Raw genomic sequence first — 19,566 nt, 5'->3', positions numbered from 1 at the left:
GTTTGGGTATTAAGTGGGAACAGCCGGGGGACTGAGCCTTGTGCCTTAGAGGAATCTGTGGCACTTGAATTCAGCTCCTGTTATCCCAGGAAGCAGCGGGAGAGTCTGTGATCTGGATGGTAAGGGCTTGCCAGCTCTGTCACCTCTGCTTCTAGCCTATCCCTTTAAGCGGAGGGAGGCAAGGCTGTGGAATTTTAGACACACACCAAAACCCTTCCTGGGCTCCGGAGACCAGTGGGGAGACAGATTGTCAAAGTTCACCTCGTTTTGGAGTGAACCCCACCCCCACCCCCCCGAAGAAGGAGCTGTGATTTATAAATGGGTTCTTTCCAGAATGCATAGGTCCATTCTTTGCAACTCGGCATGTATTTCTCACAGAAATGGGGTATGTGATAGTGGGGTCCTGCACCCCCTCAGCTGCAGAGCTGCTTGAGCTCGTGGGAGGTGCTTATGCAGAACGACTGTCATGGTTTATAGAATAACAGTGAAAACCGTGAGTCGAGGCCCGGTCGTTATTGAAATGATAAACTGTGTGAGGCTCGCAGAGGGCTCTGTGGGAAGGGAAATCACTTACTGAAGTGGTGGCTTCAGAGGGCAGAACTAAGAACCGTGAAAAGGAGGGAAGCTAATGGTTAAGGGGAATTAGAGGCCACTTGAGGAAGAATGTTCTAGCAATCTGGACTGTCTAAAAATAGAACCGGCCAATGGATGATGAGGTAATGAAATCCGTGTCACCTCAGATTTTCAAGCAGAGATGGGAGAACCCCTCATCGGGAACTCTCCAGAGGGGAGCCCTACGTTGGAGAGAGGATTATTACAATCTGCAAGCCCATCCTTTTCTCCTACCACCGAGATGTAGCGGTTAAAGTACACATTTGCTCCCCCAGCCCCATTTTTGATTGGAAAGGATCATGTAAGAGCATTGGAGTAATTTAAATAAAGGCAAATAGCCATACTTTTACAACTTCAGGACAGTATAACTTTTTTTTTTTTTTTTTTTTTTTTTTTTTTAAAGGAAAGACAGAGAGAGAAGGAAGGAAGGGAAACATAGACAGATAGAAGGAAGGAAGGATAGAAGGAAGGAAGGAAGGAAGAAAGGGAAACATCTTTAAACATTTTCTTGTTTTATTGTATTTTGTTTTTCCGTTTTTTGTTACATGGGCTGGGGCCGGGAATCGAACCGAGGTCCTCCGGCATAGCAGGCAAGCACTTTGCCCGCTGAGCCACCGCGGCCCGCCCAAGACAGTATAACTTTTTATTCATGAACATTATCTTACTCAGTGGCAGACATATACCTTCTTTAAAATAAGGGATGAAACTAATAACGTGTTCATCTCCCACTCTAAGGGGTGTGATGTTAATTATTACTCATTGTATTAATCTGTTTTTACACTGCTAAATATTGATAATAAGCTATTGAATGGTTGGTCTATGACATTTATTATTCACCCCTTTCAGTTCATTCTTAGCAAAGTCAGAAATGTACTTGAAACATGTGGGAAATGAACAGTTCAAATTTTTCTTTATTGCAAGACTTTCACTTTAATATTTCTGCATATTAGTGCCCCTTGAAGATTATTCAGGGCAGACTTCTTTTGCATAATTAGTGTGCCGGAATTCCCACTTTCTCCGCCCCCTGGATTGGACTGTGTTACACAGTACATTCAGTTTAAGGGTCTGATTGCAAGGTGGGGCAGGGAGGAGAGATTTCCAGTTATGAGAGAACCGGTGACTTTCTCTCTTTGCTTTTCCTAGGTCACCAGTTTTCAAAGATTTTGACTATAATTAAATACAGTTCATAATAAAGTAGGCTGAACATAATTTAATCTTTCCCTGAAGGTACTTCAGAGTCTTGGAGTGGTTTAGGGCCATGGTGAACATCACTTACCTGCTCACGGTGGGTGTGCATTAGGAGGTATTAATGGAGTCCCTTGCGAAAGGAGTGCTGGGTGACCCAACATTTGTTCTGTTATTCTGGGCAGTTAGTGTCAAGGCTTTGGAATGAGCCTTAATGTTAAACCTACAGGCAGGAGAGAATGGAGAATTTAATAAAGATGTCCCCCTTTGGCTTTGAGAGGTTGAAAGCTGATGATAATTCACAGGCAAGTGGTAGTATACAGCGCTTTATAGTTTCCAGAGCACTTTCACATACGCTGTTGTACCCTGGTTGTTTCTCAAGATTGTCCTGGGAAGGGGGCAAGGCAGGTGGCATCAATTATTATAGGAAGCTTAAGTGACTTGCTTAAGGTCACACAGGATATAAGGGCGCAAGGCCATTTGACTCTAAATCCAGTGTTCCTTTTTTCGTATTCTAAAGGACACTAATCATTTATATGCAGTAGCATTTTCATTGACTACTGTATTCTGTATGTTGTCTGTTAACCCATTTAATTCTCACAATAGCCCAATGAAGTAGTGATTTTTTGGATATGATTTTATGTCCACTTTTCAGATGAGGAGTTGAGGCACAGAAGGTGAGGCATGCAAGCTCAGAGAGGTGAAACATGCAAGCACAGAGAGGTGAGGCATACAAGCACAGAGAGGTGAGGCATACAAGCACAGAGAGGTGAGGCATACAAGCACAGAGAGGTGAAGCATGCAAGCACAGAGAGGTGAGGCATGCAAGCACAGAGAGGTGAGACATGCAAGCACAGAAAGGTGGGGCATGCAAGCACAGAGAGTTGAGGCATGCAAGCACAGAGAGGTGAGACATGCAAGCACAGAGAGGTGAGGCATGCAAGCACAGAGAGGTGAGACATGCAAGCACAGAGAGGTGAGACATGCAAACTAGCTAAATTTGAACTCAGGACCTTGGGTTTCAGAGCTCACACCCTTGACCATTATACTGTATGGTCGTTCGGAGTGCAGACACACTGATATTGAATAGATGGGCAGCGGCATATCTGTAGATGCCTTCCTAATTGTAAAGATCTGTCATCACTGGATGACAGATCTCTCACAATTTCTGATTGAGGTTTTAAACTCAGACCTGCCAATCTGAGAGCTTGGACACCTCGCTTACCCTCATTTCCTCATCTCCAAACTGAAAATATACAATATCTTATATGTAAGAATGAGATGAGGTAAAGTACCTAATGCTTTACTTTTAAAAATAGTGGCTGCTGTTGTTCTGCTGCTGATGACAGTGATGCATTCACAGTGGCTAAAACCGTATGACAATTTTTTGAAGAACAAACTATTTGCACGTATTTTTCATTGTGTGAGTGTGTGTGTATTTGTTGGATTTAATTTTCTTGAGTCTTTTAAATAGGTAAATATTATCATTACATTTATTGCCATTACAGTTCCTGCCTGTACTCAACTGCATTTGTAGTCTTATTTCATTAGAGAATTAACAAGTTGTCTGAGCATCCAAAGTAATCACCCAGGTTATTTGTCATATGCTTGAATTGTCACTGGGATATAGCTGCTAAGATAGTGATTTGAGTCTAAAAGCACAAAGAGAACAGTTGGTTTCAGTGGTTGAAACAGGTCAATCAGGTAAACTACATACGGCTGATTAGAAAAGACACAATGATCACTTTTATTTTGTCTGTTCCCAGAGTGCCTCAGACTTTCATTTCGACTCTCTTCCAACTACATGTGCTTATTTTTAATTTATTTGTTCAGACTATCTTCTCAGTGATCATTTATCTCTCTTTAACTCTTTAACGTGCTTACACGGGCATCGTGCTTCAGGCTGTAAGTTTCTAAAACGTATTAACTGATAGTAGCTGCCTTGCCTTTTTTTTTTTTTAGGCTTTTGGCATTCTTTTATTTTTTCTTTGCCTTGCCTTTTTAACATACCTTAACTTTTTATAAATACAAAAAAAAAGCCCTATCTTTTAATATTTCAGTGTTCTTTTACATTTTAAACGGGTATCTAAACAATTTTTCCTTACAGAAAAATTTTAATGTTGCATATGCAGTCCCAAACTGTGCGTTATTCATCTTCATTCCTAGCAGGAGTTGATATTCATTGCTTTGGTGAATTTTTACCGAGCGTTTGCTTTGTGCCCTGCACTTATCTAGGTAGAGGGGAAATAATTATGAAGAGGGCAGACAGGGTCGCTGCCCGCAGGGACCATTGCCACAATGTGGGATGATGACCATGACAGAAGCAAACAATGATCTGGGACCTGGTCCCAAAGGGACATTTCTGTAAAAAAGAAATTCCAACCAGAAAAATCACCCTTATCATCAGCACAGAATGCATCTCGGTGGCATCCTATTATTTCATCCCACATTTAAATATAATGAAATGTACAAGGAGTGTTTGCGTGCACTGCAATAGGTTGCTTTTGGATGCTCTTCTTATTGCCTCATTTATCCTTTCCCCCTTTTTCCTTTGTCTTGCAGTTTTCAGAGCGTTGTCATTCATTCCAAGTCCTTTCCTAAAATGAGATCAGGTGATCGATTTCAGGGCAGGAGGCAGGTCATGTTGGAACTCCACCAGCCTGGTTTATGGAGGGGTTGGGTGAGAAAGAGTATATGGTACTGGGGAGCTGGGTCTTACTGGAGGCAGAGCTAACTAAATTTGCGTGGAGTTGAGTAACTGTGTCTGGGCAAGTCATGGTCTCCCTCTCTGCCTCTTGGTACTTCAGCTTTCTCATTATTAGTATAAGCAGTTGAAATAGGATGGTTTTCGTGGGTCCCTGCCAACACTGTTTCTGTGATTCATATGTTCCTGAAAAGTTGAGTGCAATTTTTTTTTCGATAAATGGAAATGTATTTTCCTATAAGCTGGGTGTCCTCTCTGCTGGCTTTACATAACAGTGTGTTGTGGCTTCTAACATAGTGCTGTAGCTGCTGTAAATTCACTAAGGTGTGAATTACCTGGAAACAGTAAGGATCTAGCAGAAGAGAGCGGTCAGAGGTGGAAGAGAACAATGGAGCTGTTCTTCTCTTGGTCATGTGGATGCATTGCTTTCATGTCGCTGGGTTCTGAGCGGATGCATGGCAGTCCCAGGCCATGCAGGTGTGGAAAACCAAGTTGCTGAGATCATACTCATCACCGTCATCATCTTCATCCTCCTAGTGTTATCCATTTAGAACACAAATGATACTTATGAAAAACAATTTGGATTTTTCAGTGCTCCCAGAGGTATGCTGAGCGATTCCATTTTTTTCTTTATTGAATCTATCGCTCCTGTAGGAATAAAAACTCCAAATGAGGAAATTTACTTCTGAGTTTGTAAAAAAAAAAAATTTCATTGCCCACAAAAGCTACCTTCTTTCCCCCTTCTTGCCTCTCTAGAGAGAACAGCCCGAGGCCCCAAACTTGCTTTCTTATGATACCAGCACACTGAAGCCTCGCCATCCCAAAGCACTGCTGGACCCCCAAGTTCTGTGTTAATTGTCTTGCTTTGCTCTAAAATATGCCAGACAGGAAGTTCCCACTGCATATAGGAAAGGTAGCAAATTTAAACACACACACACACACACACACACACACACACACACACACACACACACACAGAGCACGCCTTTATCACCAAGAATATCTGTTTCCAGGTTTCTTTTCAGTAGAAAAAAGAGATATCTGGCCAGCTTTCTGGTGTTTGTCAGCAGTGTCATTAGTAGGACTCTCTCTCTTTTTTTAATTGTTTTAATTTTTTTAAACATAACATACAAACACAAACATTCTTAACATGTGATCATTCCATTCTTGGTATATAATCAGTAACTCACAATATCATCACATAGTTGTATATTCATCACCATGATCATTTCTTAGAACATTTGTATCAATTCAGAAAAAGAAATAAAAAGACAACAGAAAAAAAATTCATACATACCCTACCCCTTACCCTGCCCTTTGATTGATCACTAGCATTTCAATCTATTAAATTTATTTTAACATTTATTCCCCCTATTATTTATTTATTTTTAATCCATACATTTTACTCATCTGTCCATACCGTAGATATAAGGAGCATCAGACACAAGGTTTTCACAATCATACAGTCACATTGTGAAAGCTGTATCATTATACAATCATCTTCGAGAAACATGGTTACTGGAACACAGCTCTATGTTTTCAGGCAGTTCCCTCCAGCCTCTCCAATATACCTTAACTAAAAAGGTGATATCTATATAATGCATTAGAATAACCTCCAGGATAGCCTCTCGACTCTGTTTGACATCTCTCAGCCACTGACAACTTTATTTTGTCTCATACCTCTCTTCCCCCTTTTGATTGAGAAGGTTTTCTCAATCCCTTGATGCTGAGTCCCAGCTCATTCTAGGATTTCTGTCCCACATTGCCAGGAAGGTTAATACCCCTGGGAGTCTTGTCCCATGTAGCGAGGGGGAGGGCAGTGAGTTTGCTTGTCATGTTGGCTGAGAGAGAGAGGCCACATCTGAGCAACAAAAGAGGTTCTCTGGGGGTGACCCTTAGGCCTAATTTTAAGTAGGCTTAGCCTGTCCTTTGCTGGGATAAGTTTCATATGAACAAACCCCAAGATTGAGGGCTCGGCCTATTGTTTTGGTTGTCCCCACTGCTTGTGAGAATATCAGGAATTCTCCACATGGGGAAGTTGAATTTTCCCCCCTTTCTCAGCATTCTCCCAAGGGGACTTTGCAAATACTTTTATTCACTGTTCAAATCACTGTGGGATTTATGGGGGCATCATGACTCTAGACAAACCTACAAAGTCTCATGCCCTACTCAAGGTTCCATGCACTTATGGTGTTCAGTTAAACTGTCCATGTAAGTTATATTAGGAAATGCACTAGTCAAAATTCAAATTTTGTACCAAATATTTTTTACTTTAGTCTCACACGTAAGTTAAAGTTTTAAAATATGAATTACCATCTATTTTCAACATCCTGCAATATTGACATTCCTTTGTTCTTCCTCATGCAAAAACATTTTTTAATTTGTACATTTAGTCACTATCATTGTACACTCTAGGCATTCCCAGATTATACCGTCTCAGTCTTTGTTGTCTGTCTTTCCTTTTAATTTCATTTGTGCCCCCAGCCCTCCTCCCTCTGTCACTCTCACATTCAGCTTCATTCACTGTATCAGAAGGGCTCTTAAGATACTAAATGCAACATTGCAAAATACTTTGTTGATAGTTTTAGAATGCCATTGCTTTTTGGTAAGCCCACTTATAAAAGAGCAGGGCGGAGAGCAAATTGGACGTCACCCAGAATATATTGTGGGAAGTAGACAAAGAATTCTCTTTTCTCCATTATCCTTACAGTTTTTGAGTCAGATTGGCTCTGTTCCATCAACAGGGTGTTACAACTTGTCAGAAAGCGTCCAGCCTATCATGTTCAGCAGGTACTTAGCCATTTTTTAATTTAGTTGGGTGCTCCATGGAGAAGGCCAAGAGTTAGGGGTTTTGCCTGTCATTGAGTTAGAGACCTCAATCAGGGAAGTGTTGAGAGTTCCTGCAGTTGGTCTCCATGTAGCTGCCTCAGGAGTTGAACTTCGAATCCCATCCCCATTTATTCTTTTTGTGACATCAGAGCTATTTCCAGAATTATTTCTTTTTTTACTTGTACCAAGTGTGCTTTCACAACATACAGAGAGGATGGCCCCCTAAAGACAGATGTTGCATTAGTTTTATTTATTTTTTTAACAAGAATTTGTATAAGAAAAGCCCCTAAATGATATGTCTTATATTCATGGGAATTCGTCAGTATTGTTTTCTCCTACTCCTTACTCCTACTCTCTGGTTCCTTTTTTACTTTAGGGGATCACTATGATACATGCACACAAATCCCTGGAGTTGGAAACTAAACTAAAGAGTTAATGTGAATAGTAAACTCTCAGCTCTCAGTGTTGCAGGCATCCAGTGACACCTGAATCCCCTTGATGAACTGGATTTCATCGGAACATCCCGTACCTTTGCTGGTAGTCAGAATCATGAAGGTGTTAAAAGTGGCCATGTGAAAATACCATTTCTTTATTCCTTATGTCTTGTTTGGTGAGGATTTCTGGCAGAGGTTTTTTTTTTTTTTTTTTTAAGTCTCCCTCTGGTTGCTATGGCAATACTGAATTTTCAGAGCAGAGCTTTGGTGACCTCTGCAAGTACCAAATAAAGTTAGGTATGATAAAGGCATGAAAAAATCCTGGAAGCAATGTGTGTCCTAAATACAAGTGTATGGGTTAAATGTCAGTGCGTCTTTGCATTCTTTGCTTGGGGTGCTTGCTCTCCTCTGGGTATGTGTTTGTGTGTTTCTTCTTTTATTTCAGGCTGCGTGGAGAAAAACGCTGATTCATAGTGTCATTGTCTTTTGTTTTCGCAAAAATTCTGGGTCTGTTTCTAAAGTTCATTTTTCTACAACCCTGAGTTTAATCTCTCTAGATAAATCTTTATTTTTCTTCTTGCAGACACAGGCATTTTGCTTTGTTTATGCCGATAAATGTCAGGCTAGTTGCAAAGAATGGGAAGAAATGCCAGCAATTTAATAGGACTCTTTTGAGCGTGATTTTCCTTCTGTCTTTTTTAATATACTGTACTTTTAAGTTTTAGGTGTAGGTAGTAGTAGCAGATTCTAAGATATTACTGGTAATACCCAGCTGCTTTCACCTCCTTGACTCATCGCCTGATACATAATAACCTATGAGCTGGACTCTTTTGGACATCTCTTCACTAAAGTAGAAAGTTTAATTTTGCTGCAGTGAGCTGACATGGTACTTTCAGTTGAACATCTCTCATGGACTCGCCGGCAGACAGCTTGGCTTCCTGGTTGTAATTACATGCCAGTGGCTTGGTGGTTATTATTTTAGAAGTTGAGTTCATCCTGGATTCTCCAAGCAACGTAGAGTAGCGCGCTCTGATTGTTCACATTCAGATTGTAATTCCATCCAGGGTTTATAGTGTCAGCATAGAAACTAGATGGAATTACACCCCCATGCACATTTTGGAAGACTGCATTATTTATTGAAATACATTCTAAAGTTAAATAATTTTACGACTATGCAAAAGTTCGTGGGACTTGCGTAGAAGCATAATTGTGGCCACATAGGAGATCCTCAGTAAATATTTGTTGTGTATTTGATTCACTCCATTTATATCCTTAAAGAAACTGTATTAAAAAAAAAAGCCTGGAGAGGTTATATTTAAATGTTTGTAAGATTTTTAAAGAATCTTGCCTTAAAAAAGTCTTAAGATCAAAAAAGTACTCTTAAGGTTTACTGCTTGTTATTGATAGAATGTTGGGGCTCTCCATATGCATGTGTTATTTAACCATTTCTCTTTCTAACTTGAAGTGTAATGCTGAGTGGATCTAGTGGCTAAGAATCTTGGTTTTAGGGAAGCCCATGTGTCATAAGTAATTCCTGCTACATAAACACCCCCTTTTGGCATAATCTTCATGAACTCTGTGTGTTACGTGTCTTTTTGATAGTCCCTGATGAGCTGAGTATTCACAATCGAACATTTTGGCTGTTTGCTGGAATACTGGATGGGCACCTTTCTTGTTGGTTTAATTAAGACAAGCACTGTTATGCTAATTCACTAAATCTTGGGTGCATTAGCAGATTGGAAATGGCTTCTGTTTTTTATATTTCTGGAGAGACTACTTAAGAAGAGTTTATTTTCTCTAGTAGGATTCGAAGTTCAGAAGGTGATATCATCAACTTCAGAATCTGATATGGTTTTTAAATTTTGGACTCCTGTGTTATAGAATATATTTTAGGACGATCGTGTGCAATCTGTGTAACAAGGCATGTCTGAAAATGTTATTGCCGAAGCCCTTACTTCCTGTAAGATAGTGTCAAGGCACTGAGAGTCCATCTATTTTGCATAATTTGTTTGAATTTGCATTTTTGTGAATTTGCATGCATGTATAGAGGATTCTTCAAAAATATAGCATTTCAATTAAGCAAATCTTAATGAAAGCCTTCTTTTAATAATAGTTCATAAATATTAAAATATTAGATATAATTCTATTAATTATCTATTATTTATAATTTTTGTCTCTGGAAATAATCCATTTTTTTAAGTTTATATATAAAATAGAAGTGAGAAATAAATATATGGGTAGAGCTACGATCATTGCTCTGAAAATAATTTCTCTTACTGAAACTTTTCTTATTTAAAGACACTTTAAGTATCTTTACTTTTCGAAATTATATTTTTGTATAAGAGTTTGCTAATGCTTACCAAATGCCTTAGGCTTTAACACTTTAAAGGTTGTTTTAAACAGGACTTTTAAACAGGTTGTTAAAACAGATTGTTTTAAACCAGGAGTGGTTTGACCTCCATTACCTTTGTTAAATGTTTTCGATGTAAATTCTAGCCTCTTTTTCATTACCTGTAGATATTTGTCAGCCATATAGACTGAGATTGAACCAAGTATAGCCCCCTGATATTTCTTGCCATTAAGAACATATTGTACTTTTTCTTCTATCGATTCTAACAGGGAGTACTACTGAATTTTATATAAGAAGTTGACTTTAAAAGAGAGAGCATCTGTACATGTGTCTGTATGTGTGTATGTTTGTGTGTGTGGCGTGGCTGCAGCAGTAATATTGTATATTCCTTTCAGAGTGTGCAAGATGCCTCATGGCCTGTGGGTGGGGAAACTACCAAAGGTACCCTAACTAGTTACTCATTGGGTTGTTCCTCACCAGAAAAGGGAAAACCCAAGGTCCCACACTACACTCATTCTGAATACCAAGCGGTGGGCTGGTGCCATTGTTACTTGGCAGAAGCCTTCGTTTTAGAATAGCTTATTACCAAAATATGTTGTAAGCTAATATTTCTATGGTAGCAGTGATCATAACAAGGGGTGGTAGTGAAAATTATTTCAGACCTGACACAACAGTGACAGCATTTAAATTTTTTCCCACCTAATAACTCATTCCTGGGGCCAGAAGTTGGAAGGTGTGTGTGTGTTGGTGTTATTTGTAGAAGCTAACAGATAGATGAGCTCACTGATATGTCCTTGGCTTTCCTCAAGAATATGGAGGTGAATGAAAGAAACCATAACTCTCTTTTTTTAAACTGCTCATTTAAGAAAGCAGACACTTGCTAATAAGACTCTCAAAATTGATAGATTATTTAATAAATTTGAGGGAATTAGATTATATATTCACTAAGGGTACATTGTCCTTATTAGCAGAGACTAAATGGTTGAGGCTTTCCCAAAGTGAAGAATGTTACTGGTCCTGCAGACCAGGAACTTTGTGCAATTCCTAAGCCTGATCTTAACTGTTGTGTACTCCTTGGCAAATTACCTGACTTCAGATTCTGGGCCTTAAGGAAATGAGGAAGTTGGGTTATGTCAGTGGTTTTCAAATGTGGTTTCAGAAGCCCCTGGAAGGAGGCAATAGGCCTTTACTGAGTTAGGTGAGGGCTGGGGCAGTGAGACCTAAGGCTGTTGATATACAGGGCAGCCCAGGGAGCAGTGTGTTACAGTAGCTTTTAGGCGATTTCAATTCAAGGGGCCACTGAACCAATATTTTTAAATTAATTAATTAATTAATTTTATTTTTTTAATGTAAAATATGGCATGTATACAAAAAAGCAATAAATTTCCAAGTACATTTTAATAAGTAGTTATAAAACAAATTTTAATGTCTGGTATGGGTTATACTGCTATGATTTTTCGTTTTTTATTCTAGCTGCTCCAAGACACTGGAGACCAGCAGAAATATCAATATGATTCAGCAGTCATACTCATTGGTTAAATCCTACATTCTGTGTTATGCTCCTCCTTCTCTTTAAGTAACATATGTACATAAAAGCGATAAATTTCAACATACATTGCAATAATTCGTTGCAGAACAGATTGCAGAGTTTGATATGGGTTACAATTCCAAATGTTTAGGTTTTTATTTCTAGCTGCTCTAAGGTACTGGAGACTAAAAGAAGTATCAGTATAGTGATTCAGCACTCATACTCAATTTGTTAAACCCTACCTTCTCTGTGTAACTCCCATCACCTTTGAATTTTCTCCCACTCTTTAGTGCTATTTGGGCTATACCCATCACTGATTTAAGACCTCTTCTGTCTTATTTTGCCAGGGCTGCTTTGGCAAATACCACACAGTGATTTGGCATAAATAATGGGTATTTTAGTTTATGGTTTGGAGGCAAGAAGTACAAAATCAACGTCGTGACGGGCTGTGCTTTCTCCTGGAGTCTCTAGCATTCTGGTGCTGATTTGCTACAAACCTTGGGCTTCCTTGACTTGTATCTCTGACTCTGTCCCATGGCGATCTGCCTCTTTCTCTGCCTTCTTCTGGTTTCTGGCTTCTTTTGGCTTCTGGTTTCTACTGACTGTGTCCAAATTTCCTTTGCTTATAAGGACTCCAGTCATATGGATTAAGGACTGTTCTAATTCAATTTGGCGTCATGTAAACGCATCTTTGAAGAGCTTATTCACAAGTCCACACCTTAACTAATAAGAACATCTTCAAAGGTCCTGTGGGCTCATATCCACAGGCCCGGGGGACATGACTCGAATGTGTTTTTTATGGGGGACATGATTCAATCCCCAACAACTTCCAACTCTTAAGTTTCAACAAGTCCCTAGAAAAAGTAGTCTTTGGTCAATGGAAAGCAAGCCAATAAAGAACTGGCCCTCTAGCAAGAAACCCAACAAGGACAGTTTTAAAATGGGAGGGATGCATAGGGTTTTGATCATCCCCAACCGCTACGGCTTGCTCGCCATAGAACAAGTTTCTAAGGTCTTTGCCGACTGAAGGAATGGAGGTGAATGCTGAGAAAGGTTGCTGTTTCTCTCTACCATCTCCCACTTTGAAGAAACTGTGGAGATAGAGTGAAAAACTTCCCTCGGGTTTGGGGGATGACTTCTAAAGGTCCCTGAAGATGCCTTCAGGGTATCAACCAAGCGCTGCATTTGTTTACTCTGTGGTCTTGTGTGAATAACAGATAAATGATGAAAAAAGTGGTCATTTTCTGTCATCGGGCCTAGCCAGAGGAGGGGCCGAGAGAAGAAGGCCAGCCCCATTCTCCTAGCAGAGGTGTTGACAGCTCCTTGGCACCCCTCATGCCCGGCCTCAGCAACTGCAGCTTGGGCCCAGATAAAATCTCAGGGGAAAGGAGAACTGGGAGCAGAGGAAGAGAGGAACTTTGCAGTTCGCCAAGAAGAAAAATTCTAGCTAACCCTCTGGCACTGTTCAAAAAATTCAAACAGAGCACTGTCTGTTTTGAAGGACTAATGTGAAAGGTTTGTTTGTCCCAAGCCTCAATCCAAGAGTCTGTCTGTCATGAACACTCTCAGGTAGCCCAGTAGCCCCTTGGATATAATCTCCAAAATATGGAAGACAAAGGACTCAGCTCTCTGGGTCTCCAGTGAGGAACGTTCCCCTGACCATCTGTGTTCGCTGTATGAATATTAAGGAGGGCTCTATGTCCTGCAGGGTAGTGAGTGCATGGTGTGTATGTGTGTGTGTGTGTGTGTGTAAAGTTGAAACAGCCGTAAAGGCATGAGGTGAGAACCTGCCCTCTTTATCCTTACAGCCACAGTTAGTTTTGGAAGGCTGTCACTGCAGATACTCAGGGCCATTAATTTAGAAAGCAGCTGTCTTGGACGCCTCTGGTATGCTGGCTCAATCATTGGGCACTGTATCTCTCCCAAATCGTGTCCCAGGACAGAGGTGAAGAAAGCTTCATATTACTTTAAATGAGGCAGACCTAGGAACATCTAGATGTGCACTATAAGCAAATGAGGAAGTGGTTGGTTGTATTACAAAAGGAGTCCTCTTGGTAAGTAGCCTTTTTCTTTATAAAATGGCTAGATGGAAGAAAGCACAGGATGACTTTTCTCTAGTGTTTTGGAAACCTGGATCTCATCAACTTTCTGGTTAGTTTTGGCTGTCAAGACTTTTCATGCCAGAGTAACTTGGGCCAGGTTTCTGAGAATCCTCCTGACCCCGGCTGGCAGCTTCTTAAAAATAGCTGTCATTTCAAGTTTGTCTAAAATACATAACTCAACAAATAGATACATGTAAAGTATATGAATGAAAGTAGGAAAGTGAGGATTAGCAGACTGAAAAGTCACACACTTGCCATGAAAAATACCATAAAACACTCCGAGGATAGTTCTTGCTGATGTTATTACTTGTACAGTAAATGCAGTGGCTTTGATCCTTTTTTAATGGTCCATCATTTCCCGTTTCCCTGTGAGGAGGTTTTCGAGTAGCGGATCCCTTGCAAATTTTCTTGAAAAACCTTCATTCATATTTGCCATTGGTTTATCATGGGCAGTGTGAAAATGACTCAGTGTCTTGATAAAAGAAATTAAATGCCACATCCATATGTTGTTTTCTTCTTCTTCTGTAGATATTCTTTACTCCTTTGAATGGAAGATCCTCAGATACATAATTATATGGTACTTGCTGATCTTGGGAATGACCAATGAGCACAGGTTATAGGAAGAAAAGGGAAAGTTGAATTTTCATTTTAGACCCAACACTCAGCTGGTTCAGATAACAGGTGTTAACAGGTGTGGTGGGTTCTCTGAAGGACAAGCTGCCAGTCGAGACAGTTCAAGGTTCAGTTCTTGTGATTCACCTCTGAAAGCTGGATTGTATCGAGGCTTCTAAGGAAGCTTCAGTAGAGGGGGAGAGATGGCATTAAAAACAGCATTATGGGGATTTGCTTATCACACAGGGTAACTTAGGTTTTCAAGGCTTTTCTATATTCAGAAGAGTAGGCATTGGTAGTGCATCATTTGTCTTTCTTCTCCTCAACTTCTTTATCTGCCATGCAGCTATTTCATCTGGTGTTAAAGTACACACGTCTTCAAATCGCTGACAAATAATCTCCATTTCACATTTTCCTGGCACTGTGGTCTCACTTTAAATGTTCTCTGTACGTTCCGGGGAAGTTGCATAATTCAGTGACTGTAGTTGACTGTGCAAATGCTCGGTGACTAATGGCCTAATCAGGACTTGAAAAATATATAAACAGTTCAACAGAAGCCATTGATTCACTGAGCCCTTTTCATCCTGACAAGAGTGAGCTAATGGGAATAAAAAAGACGGAGGTGTGTAGCAGTGTCTTTGATGCCTTGAAGTGAGGCATTCCCACAAGCCCGTGAGTTATTGTTCGTTGATGGCGTGTCCTTTTGCATATGCATGAGGTGGGAGTGACAGACTGCCATCCTGCCCGCTTACTTGATATTCCTTAACGTGGATGTTACACTGGTCGTGACTTTTTCCCTTCTCTTAAATACTATGGCCTGAGACTACTCTGGGGAGGGGGGAGGCTGTCACGTGGCCACCGGGGCACAACCCCCCCCCCCCCACCACCACCAGGGCTGCTCCTTGTTTCTCGAATTACAGGGGGGGCTGCAGAGAGAGCCTCATCTGTTTGTGCAGCCGGACTCTGCAAAACTTACTTCAGGAGCATGGCTGATTGGCACAGATTTCTGTGCACTTTCCCTCTGCTGTGCCTTTCCTACCACAATTCCAGCTAAGATGCACTGGGCCGGTGAGAGACTCTGAACAGTGATGAGGCAGACAGAAAAGGGTCCGGGGCAACGGAAAAGTTTTGGTAATGGATGGTGGCCATGGTAGCACAACATTGTAAATGCCATTGAATCGTATACTTAAAAATGATGAAAGTGGCAAATTTTATGTTATATAGTTATATATATATATGTATGTATGTATATCCATAATACCAGTTGTATTTTTTAAATTACAAATAAACAACAACAAAAGGGAACCAGGTGTCTTCTTGGAACACTTTCCACTTGAGGAGTAATAAACTCATCATTGTTGTGATGATTCCTCCTGAACTTATTAGGCATTATGTAAATTCTGCATGCCCCTCCAATTTTCCCTTACAAAATTTTCTGTCTCTCCTGAGCTTGACCTGCAATCGAATTATTTATTCATTTTTATTAAATCACCCAGTCTTCTGGAAGCGAGACTCTCATTTATGTAAAACTCCCGGTTATTCCTAAAGATACAATTAATGATAGGACATTATGTTTTCTAAAATACTGAAACTGATGGTTTCTTAAGTACACTCCCATTCACTCATCAAGGAGGGAAAAGGGCCCCTTTCTTATGTTCCTTGTCCCACATTGATTGTAAGGTTTGGGACTCTTTCTGGCTGTTTAACAGTTATTTGTCCGGCAGGCTTCCTTATGTGTAACAGCGAGTAGCATCCATCCTTTTCATTTGTTTCACTTTAACTGTTCAACTGCTGCAGCAAAGAGCAGTTTTCTGTGATTTCTGGGCCTGTCATGCACCCTGTCTCTTGGGTGACCCCTTTCTGCCCTCTGAGCTGCCCTGGGCCCCCCCTTTCCTCGAAGGAGCTGATGACTGTACTATACATTATGATGTACACATGCTCATAATAGACCTTCCGAGAAGCCTATGTTTCAGGAAAAGATGCCGAAAAGTACAATGGGTGAGAATTTGCTTTTGAAACTTAGCACATTGTGGGGGTAGAGAATGGAGAGAAACAAAAAGGAGGAGACAGACAGAGCTGTCTGGGGGCCAGGGGCCCTGCCTGGTGCTCCCTAGAGGTTTTGAGGCTGCTGCTCTGGCTCCCCAACCCCCCATGCAGGCTAGGTCTGGGGCTGCTCTCACCAGGAAAACCAGGGAGCAGAGGAAGGAGGCAGGGTAGCGTCCTCAGATACCCTTCAGTTGGTTTTATTGTCTGTGTGGGATATGGGAGGCCATGGGTAAAACACTCCAGAAAAAGAAAGGGAGAAGGGGATACTGGGTGTTAGAAAATTTTTGGCACTTTTTTTGTTATGTGCTTTAATTTTTTTTTGTAGTGCATAATATAGCAATCAGATTAAATATTTCTTTTTCAAGTCACGTATTATCACCACATTAAGACCTCAAGATATGATGCCACAATTCCTTTGACTACTACTACAGCCAGTGTGCTGATGTGCACAGTTAAAGAGACTGAATATTAAAACAGAATGAATTACAGTCTGCTGAAAAGAACTAACTCGTCAGCGTTCTTCATCTAAACCCCCTGTTTATTTCTGGGGATCTAGTAGTTACTTTATAAGAGGTGTGGTTTGAATGGACAGATGTTTACACGTGGGCTTCATTGAGTTCTTTTCTGTAGTCCAAATTAGAAATTGCTGTGGACTTGTATATGCAAAATTATGTTCATAGTACCTTAAGGGAAAGTTAAAGTATTTCAGTGTTAATTTTGGTAATATATGGCTTCTGTCTTACTTTTGAACCTAACCTACTAGCTGCCAGAACGCGATACACCGGAAATGAAATGGCTTTTAAAAGGGGAAATTCATTAAGTTGCAGATTTACAGTTCTAAGGCCATAAAAGTGTCCCAATTAAAGTAAGTCTGTAGAAATGTCCCAATTAAAGTTACCTTCACTCAAGAAAGGCCGATGAAGTTCAGGTTTCTCTCTCAACTGGAAAGGCACATGGGGAACATGGCGACATCTAGCTTTCTCTCCAGGCTTCTTGTTTCATGAAGCTCCCCCAGAGGTGTTTTCCTTCTTCATCTCTGAAGGTCTCTGGCTGCGTGGGTTCTGTGACTCTTGTGGATCTCATGGCTCTGAAGCTTTGACCAAAATGTTTCCTCTTTTAAAGGATTCCAGTAAACTAATCAAGACCCACCTGGAATGGGTGGAGTCACAGCCCCCTCTAATCAAAGGTTAATACCCACATTTGGGTGAGTCGCATCTCTGTGGAGATAATCTGATCACGTTTCCAACCTACAGTACCGCATAGGGATTAAAAGAAATGGCTGCCTCTACACAATGGATCAGAATTAAAACATGGCTTTTCTAGGGTGCATAATCCTTTGAAACTGGCACACCTACCAAGTAAAAACTGACTCTAATTAATTTCCCCCTTCCCTTCCTCCTTCCTTCCCTTTTTCTTCCATCTTCTTTTCTTTCCTTCCTTCCTCTTTCTGTCCCTCCATTTTCCTTCTTTCCTGCCCCCCCCCCTTCTTTTTGGTAGATTAACTTTCCCAGATTTTTTTTTCATAATTAAAAAAGTGGTATCTACTTGTATTCAGATCAGAAAACTACTGATGTGCTTACTGACTACTCGCATCTCTTAGAAAAAAATGAATGATTAAAATATTCTTTAAAGGGCTATCTGAAATCCCTATCCTGTGTTCCTGCTGAGATTTCTGCCTCAGTTTTCCAGTTCTAGTTGGGGAAAGACAGCCACGTCGGTTTCTCTCTGTGGCATGCTCTATCAGATCAACTGTAGTCAGGAAGGAAACATTTGGGCTTAATGCCATCCTCTATTATAAAATGGGATGAAGATGATAAATGATTGGTATGGTAGGGTTATGGTATGGTATTATTAGTAAGAATTTGATTTACTTCAATAATTAAAGACCTTGAACATTGGTTAGAACCTTATCAGTAATACAAATATGAATATTTTCTCAAAAACGTAAGAAATTAAGGCAGGTACCCAAGACGTCAGATTTGAACAGGTGAGAATGTGAGTGAAAATCCCAAAAGTGATTTCAGCGTTGGCGTTGTACAGACTTTGCTTACGTTTGTGTCCTAGAAGAGTCAGTTAATCTGCATTTCACCATTTGTCATTGATGGCGCTACTTTGTTTTTACTGTTTCTGACTGGCAAAGTTAAAGTGATTTAGACCAATAAAGAAGCCTGTTAGGCTTTTTGTTACATTTAGTGGCAAACAAAAATGCATTCAAAATTATTGCCAGACTTAGAAAAAAATATTTTGGCTAGAACAACAGATGTTTTTTAGGCAAATAGCTACTGATACAAGTAGCCAAAAAAAAAGAAAAAATTTTATTTAAGAGCTAATACTTTTCGGACGACCATTTAATTTCTTTTTTAATTGCACAGACAATGTGAAGGGCGCTGTAAATGCAGAAAACAGGCTGTGATGCTTGACAAAAGCAGGATAAACTACTAAGGCCAGTAAACAGAAAATTGCGAACAATTTTATATGGAGGTGATCGGTTATCTTTTTTGCCTTACAATCATAATTATTCTGCTAGTGAAAAATGAATGTAGGCGAATATTTAGCAGCTTAAAGAGGAATTAGCGGCTTGAAAGGGCACATGTTCATACTGAAGTTAGATGAAGAGCACATCACCCAAACTACTGTGAAAATGTATCAGCCTCTACTGGTGTGAATAAATCAGGGTACAAGTAAAGTAGGTAAAATAAATGGGATTGAAAGAAAAATCCTAGTATACAGGTTTTTTATCTCCAGTCCTTTGCAATAAAATTAGTGGAAGCCACTCAAAAACTAATGATAGGAGCGCAAAGAGAAAATACGCCAAGGGCTAAAAAAGTAATTGCATCTAAGTATTAAGCGAGCTTTGTAGCTTGTTTGATTTCCCAAAATAACATGGCTAATTTTTATGTGCTTCCTCATCCCCTCATCTAGCTGGGATTTTCAAATGGCAGTCGTTCTGTGGAGGAGAATTAAAAAATAGAAGACTTCCTTCTCCCCAGGGTACGCATGGTTAATACCTGTGTTCCAGCTAGGAGCCTTAACTTAGTAGCTGCATTCCCCTGGATTCACACTTCCTCGTTTGTTTACAAGTTTGTTTCCCTGGCTAAGTTGTAAAACTTCTTTAAGGAGAAGGACAAGCTCTTGTTCATTTTTACATTTCCCAAGGTGCTTTG

The 19,566-nt window shown here is 40.2% G+C and overlaps 1 protein-coding gene across 13 annotated transcripts in view; it reads left to right on the top strand.

The window, feature by feature from the left end:
• Positions 1-19,566, top strand: part of ATXN1 (ataxin 1) — a 442,577-nt gene that overhangs the window by 68,531 nt on the left and 354,480 nt on the right. Inside the window, exon 1 of one of the 13 annotated variants that reach the window (XM_077143988.1) lies at positions 1,245-16,354. The exons of the other annotated variants lie outside the window; for them this stretch is intronic. The gene's annotated coding sequence lies outside the window, so the exon portion shown is untranslated. Of the gene's footprint in view, positions 1-1,244; positions 16,355-19,566 lie in introns of those variants that run through there. 13 annotated transcript variants of the gene reach the window in all.

This window comes from Tamandua tetradactyla, chromosome 25 (genome assembly GCF_023851605.1).
Source record: "Tamandua tetradactyla isolate mTamTet1 chromosome 25, mTamTet1.pri, whole genome shotgun sequence".
Taxonomy (NCBI): Eukaryota; Metazoa; Chordata; class Mammalia; order Pilosa; family Myrmecophagidae; genus Tamandua; species Tamandua tetradactyla.
Note: the sequence above shows the minus strand (reverse complement) of the source record. Positions and strands in the feature narration are given on the sequence as shown.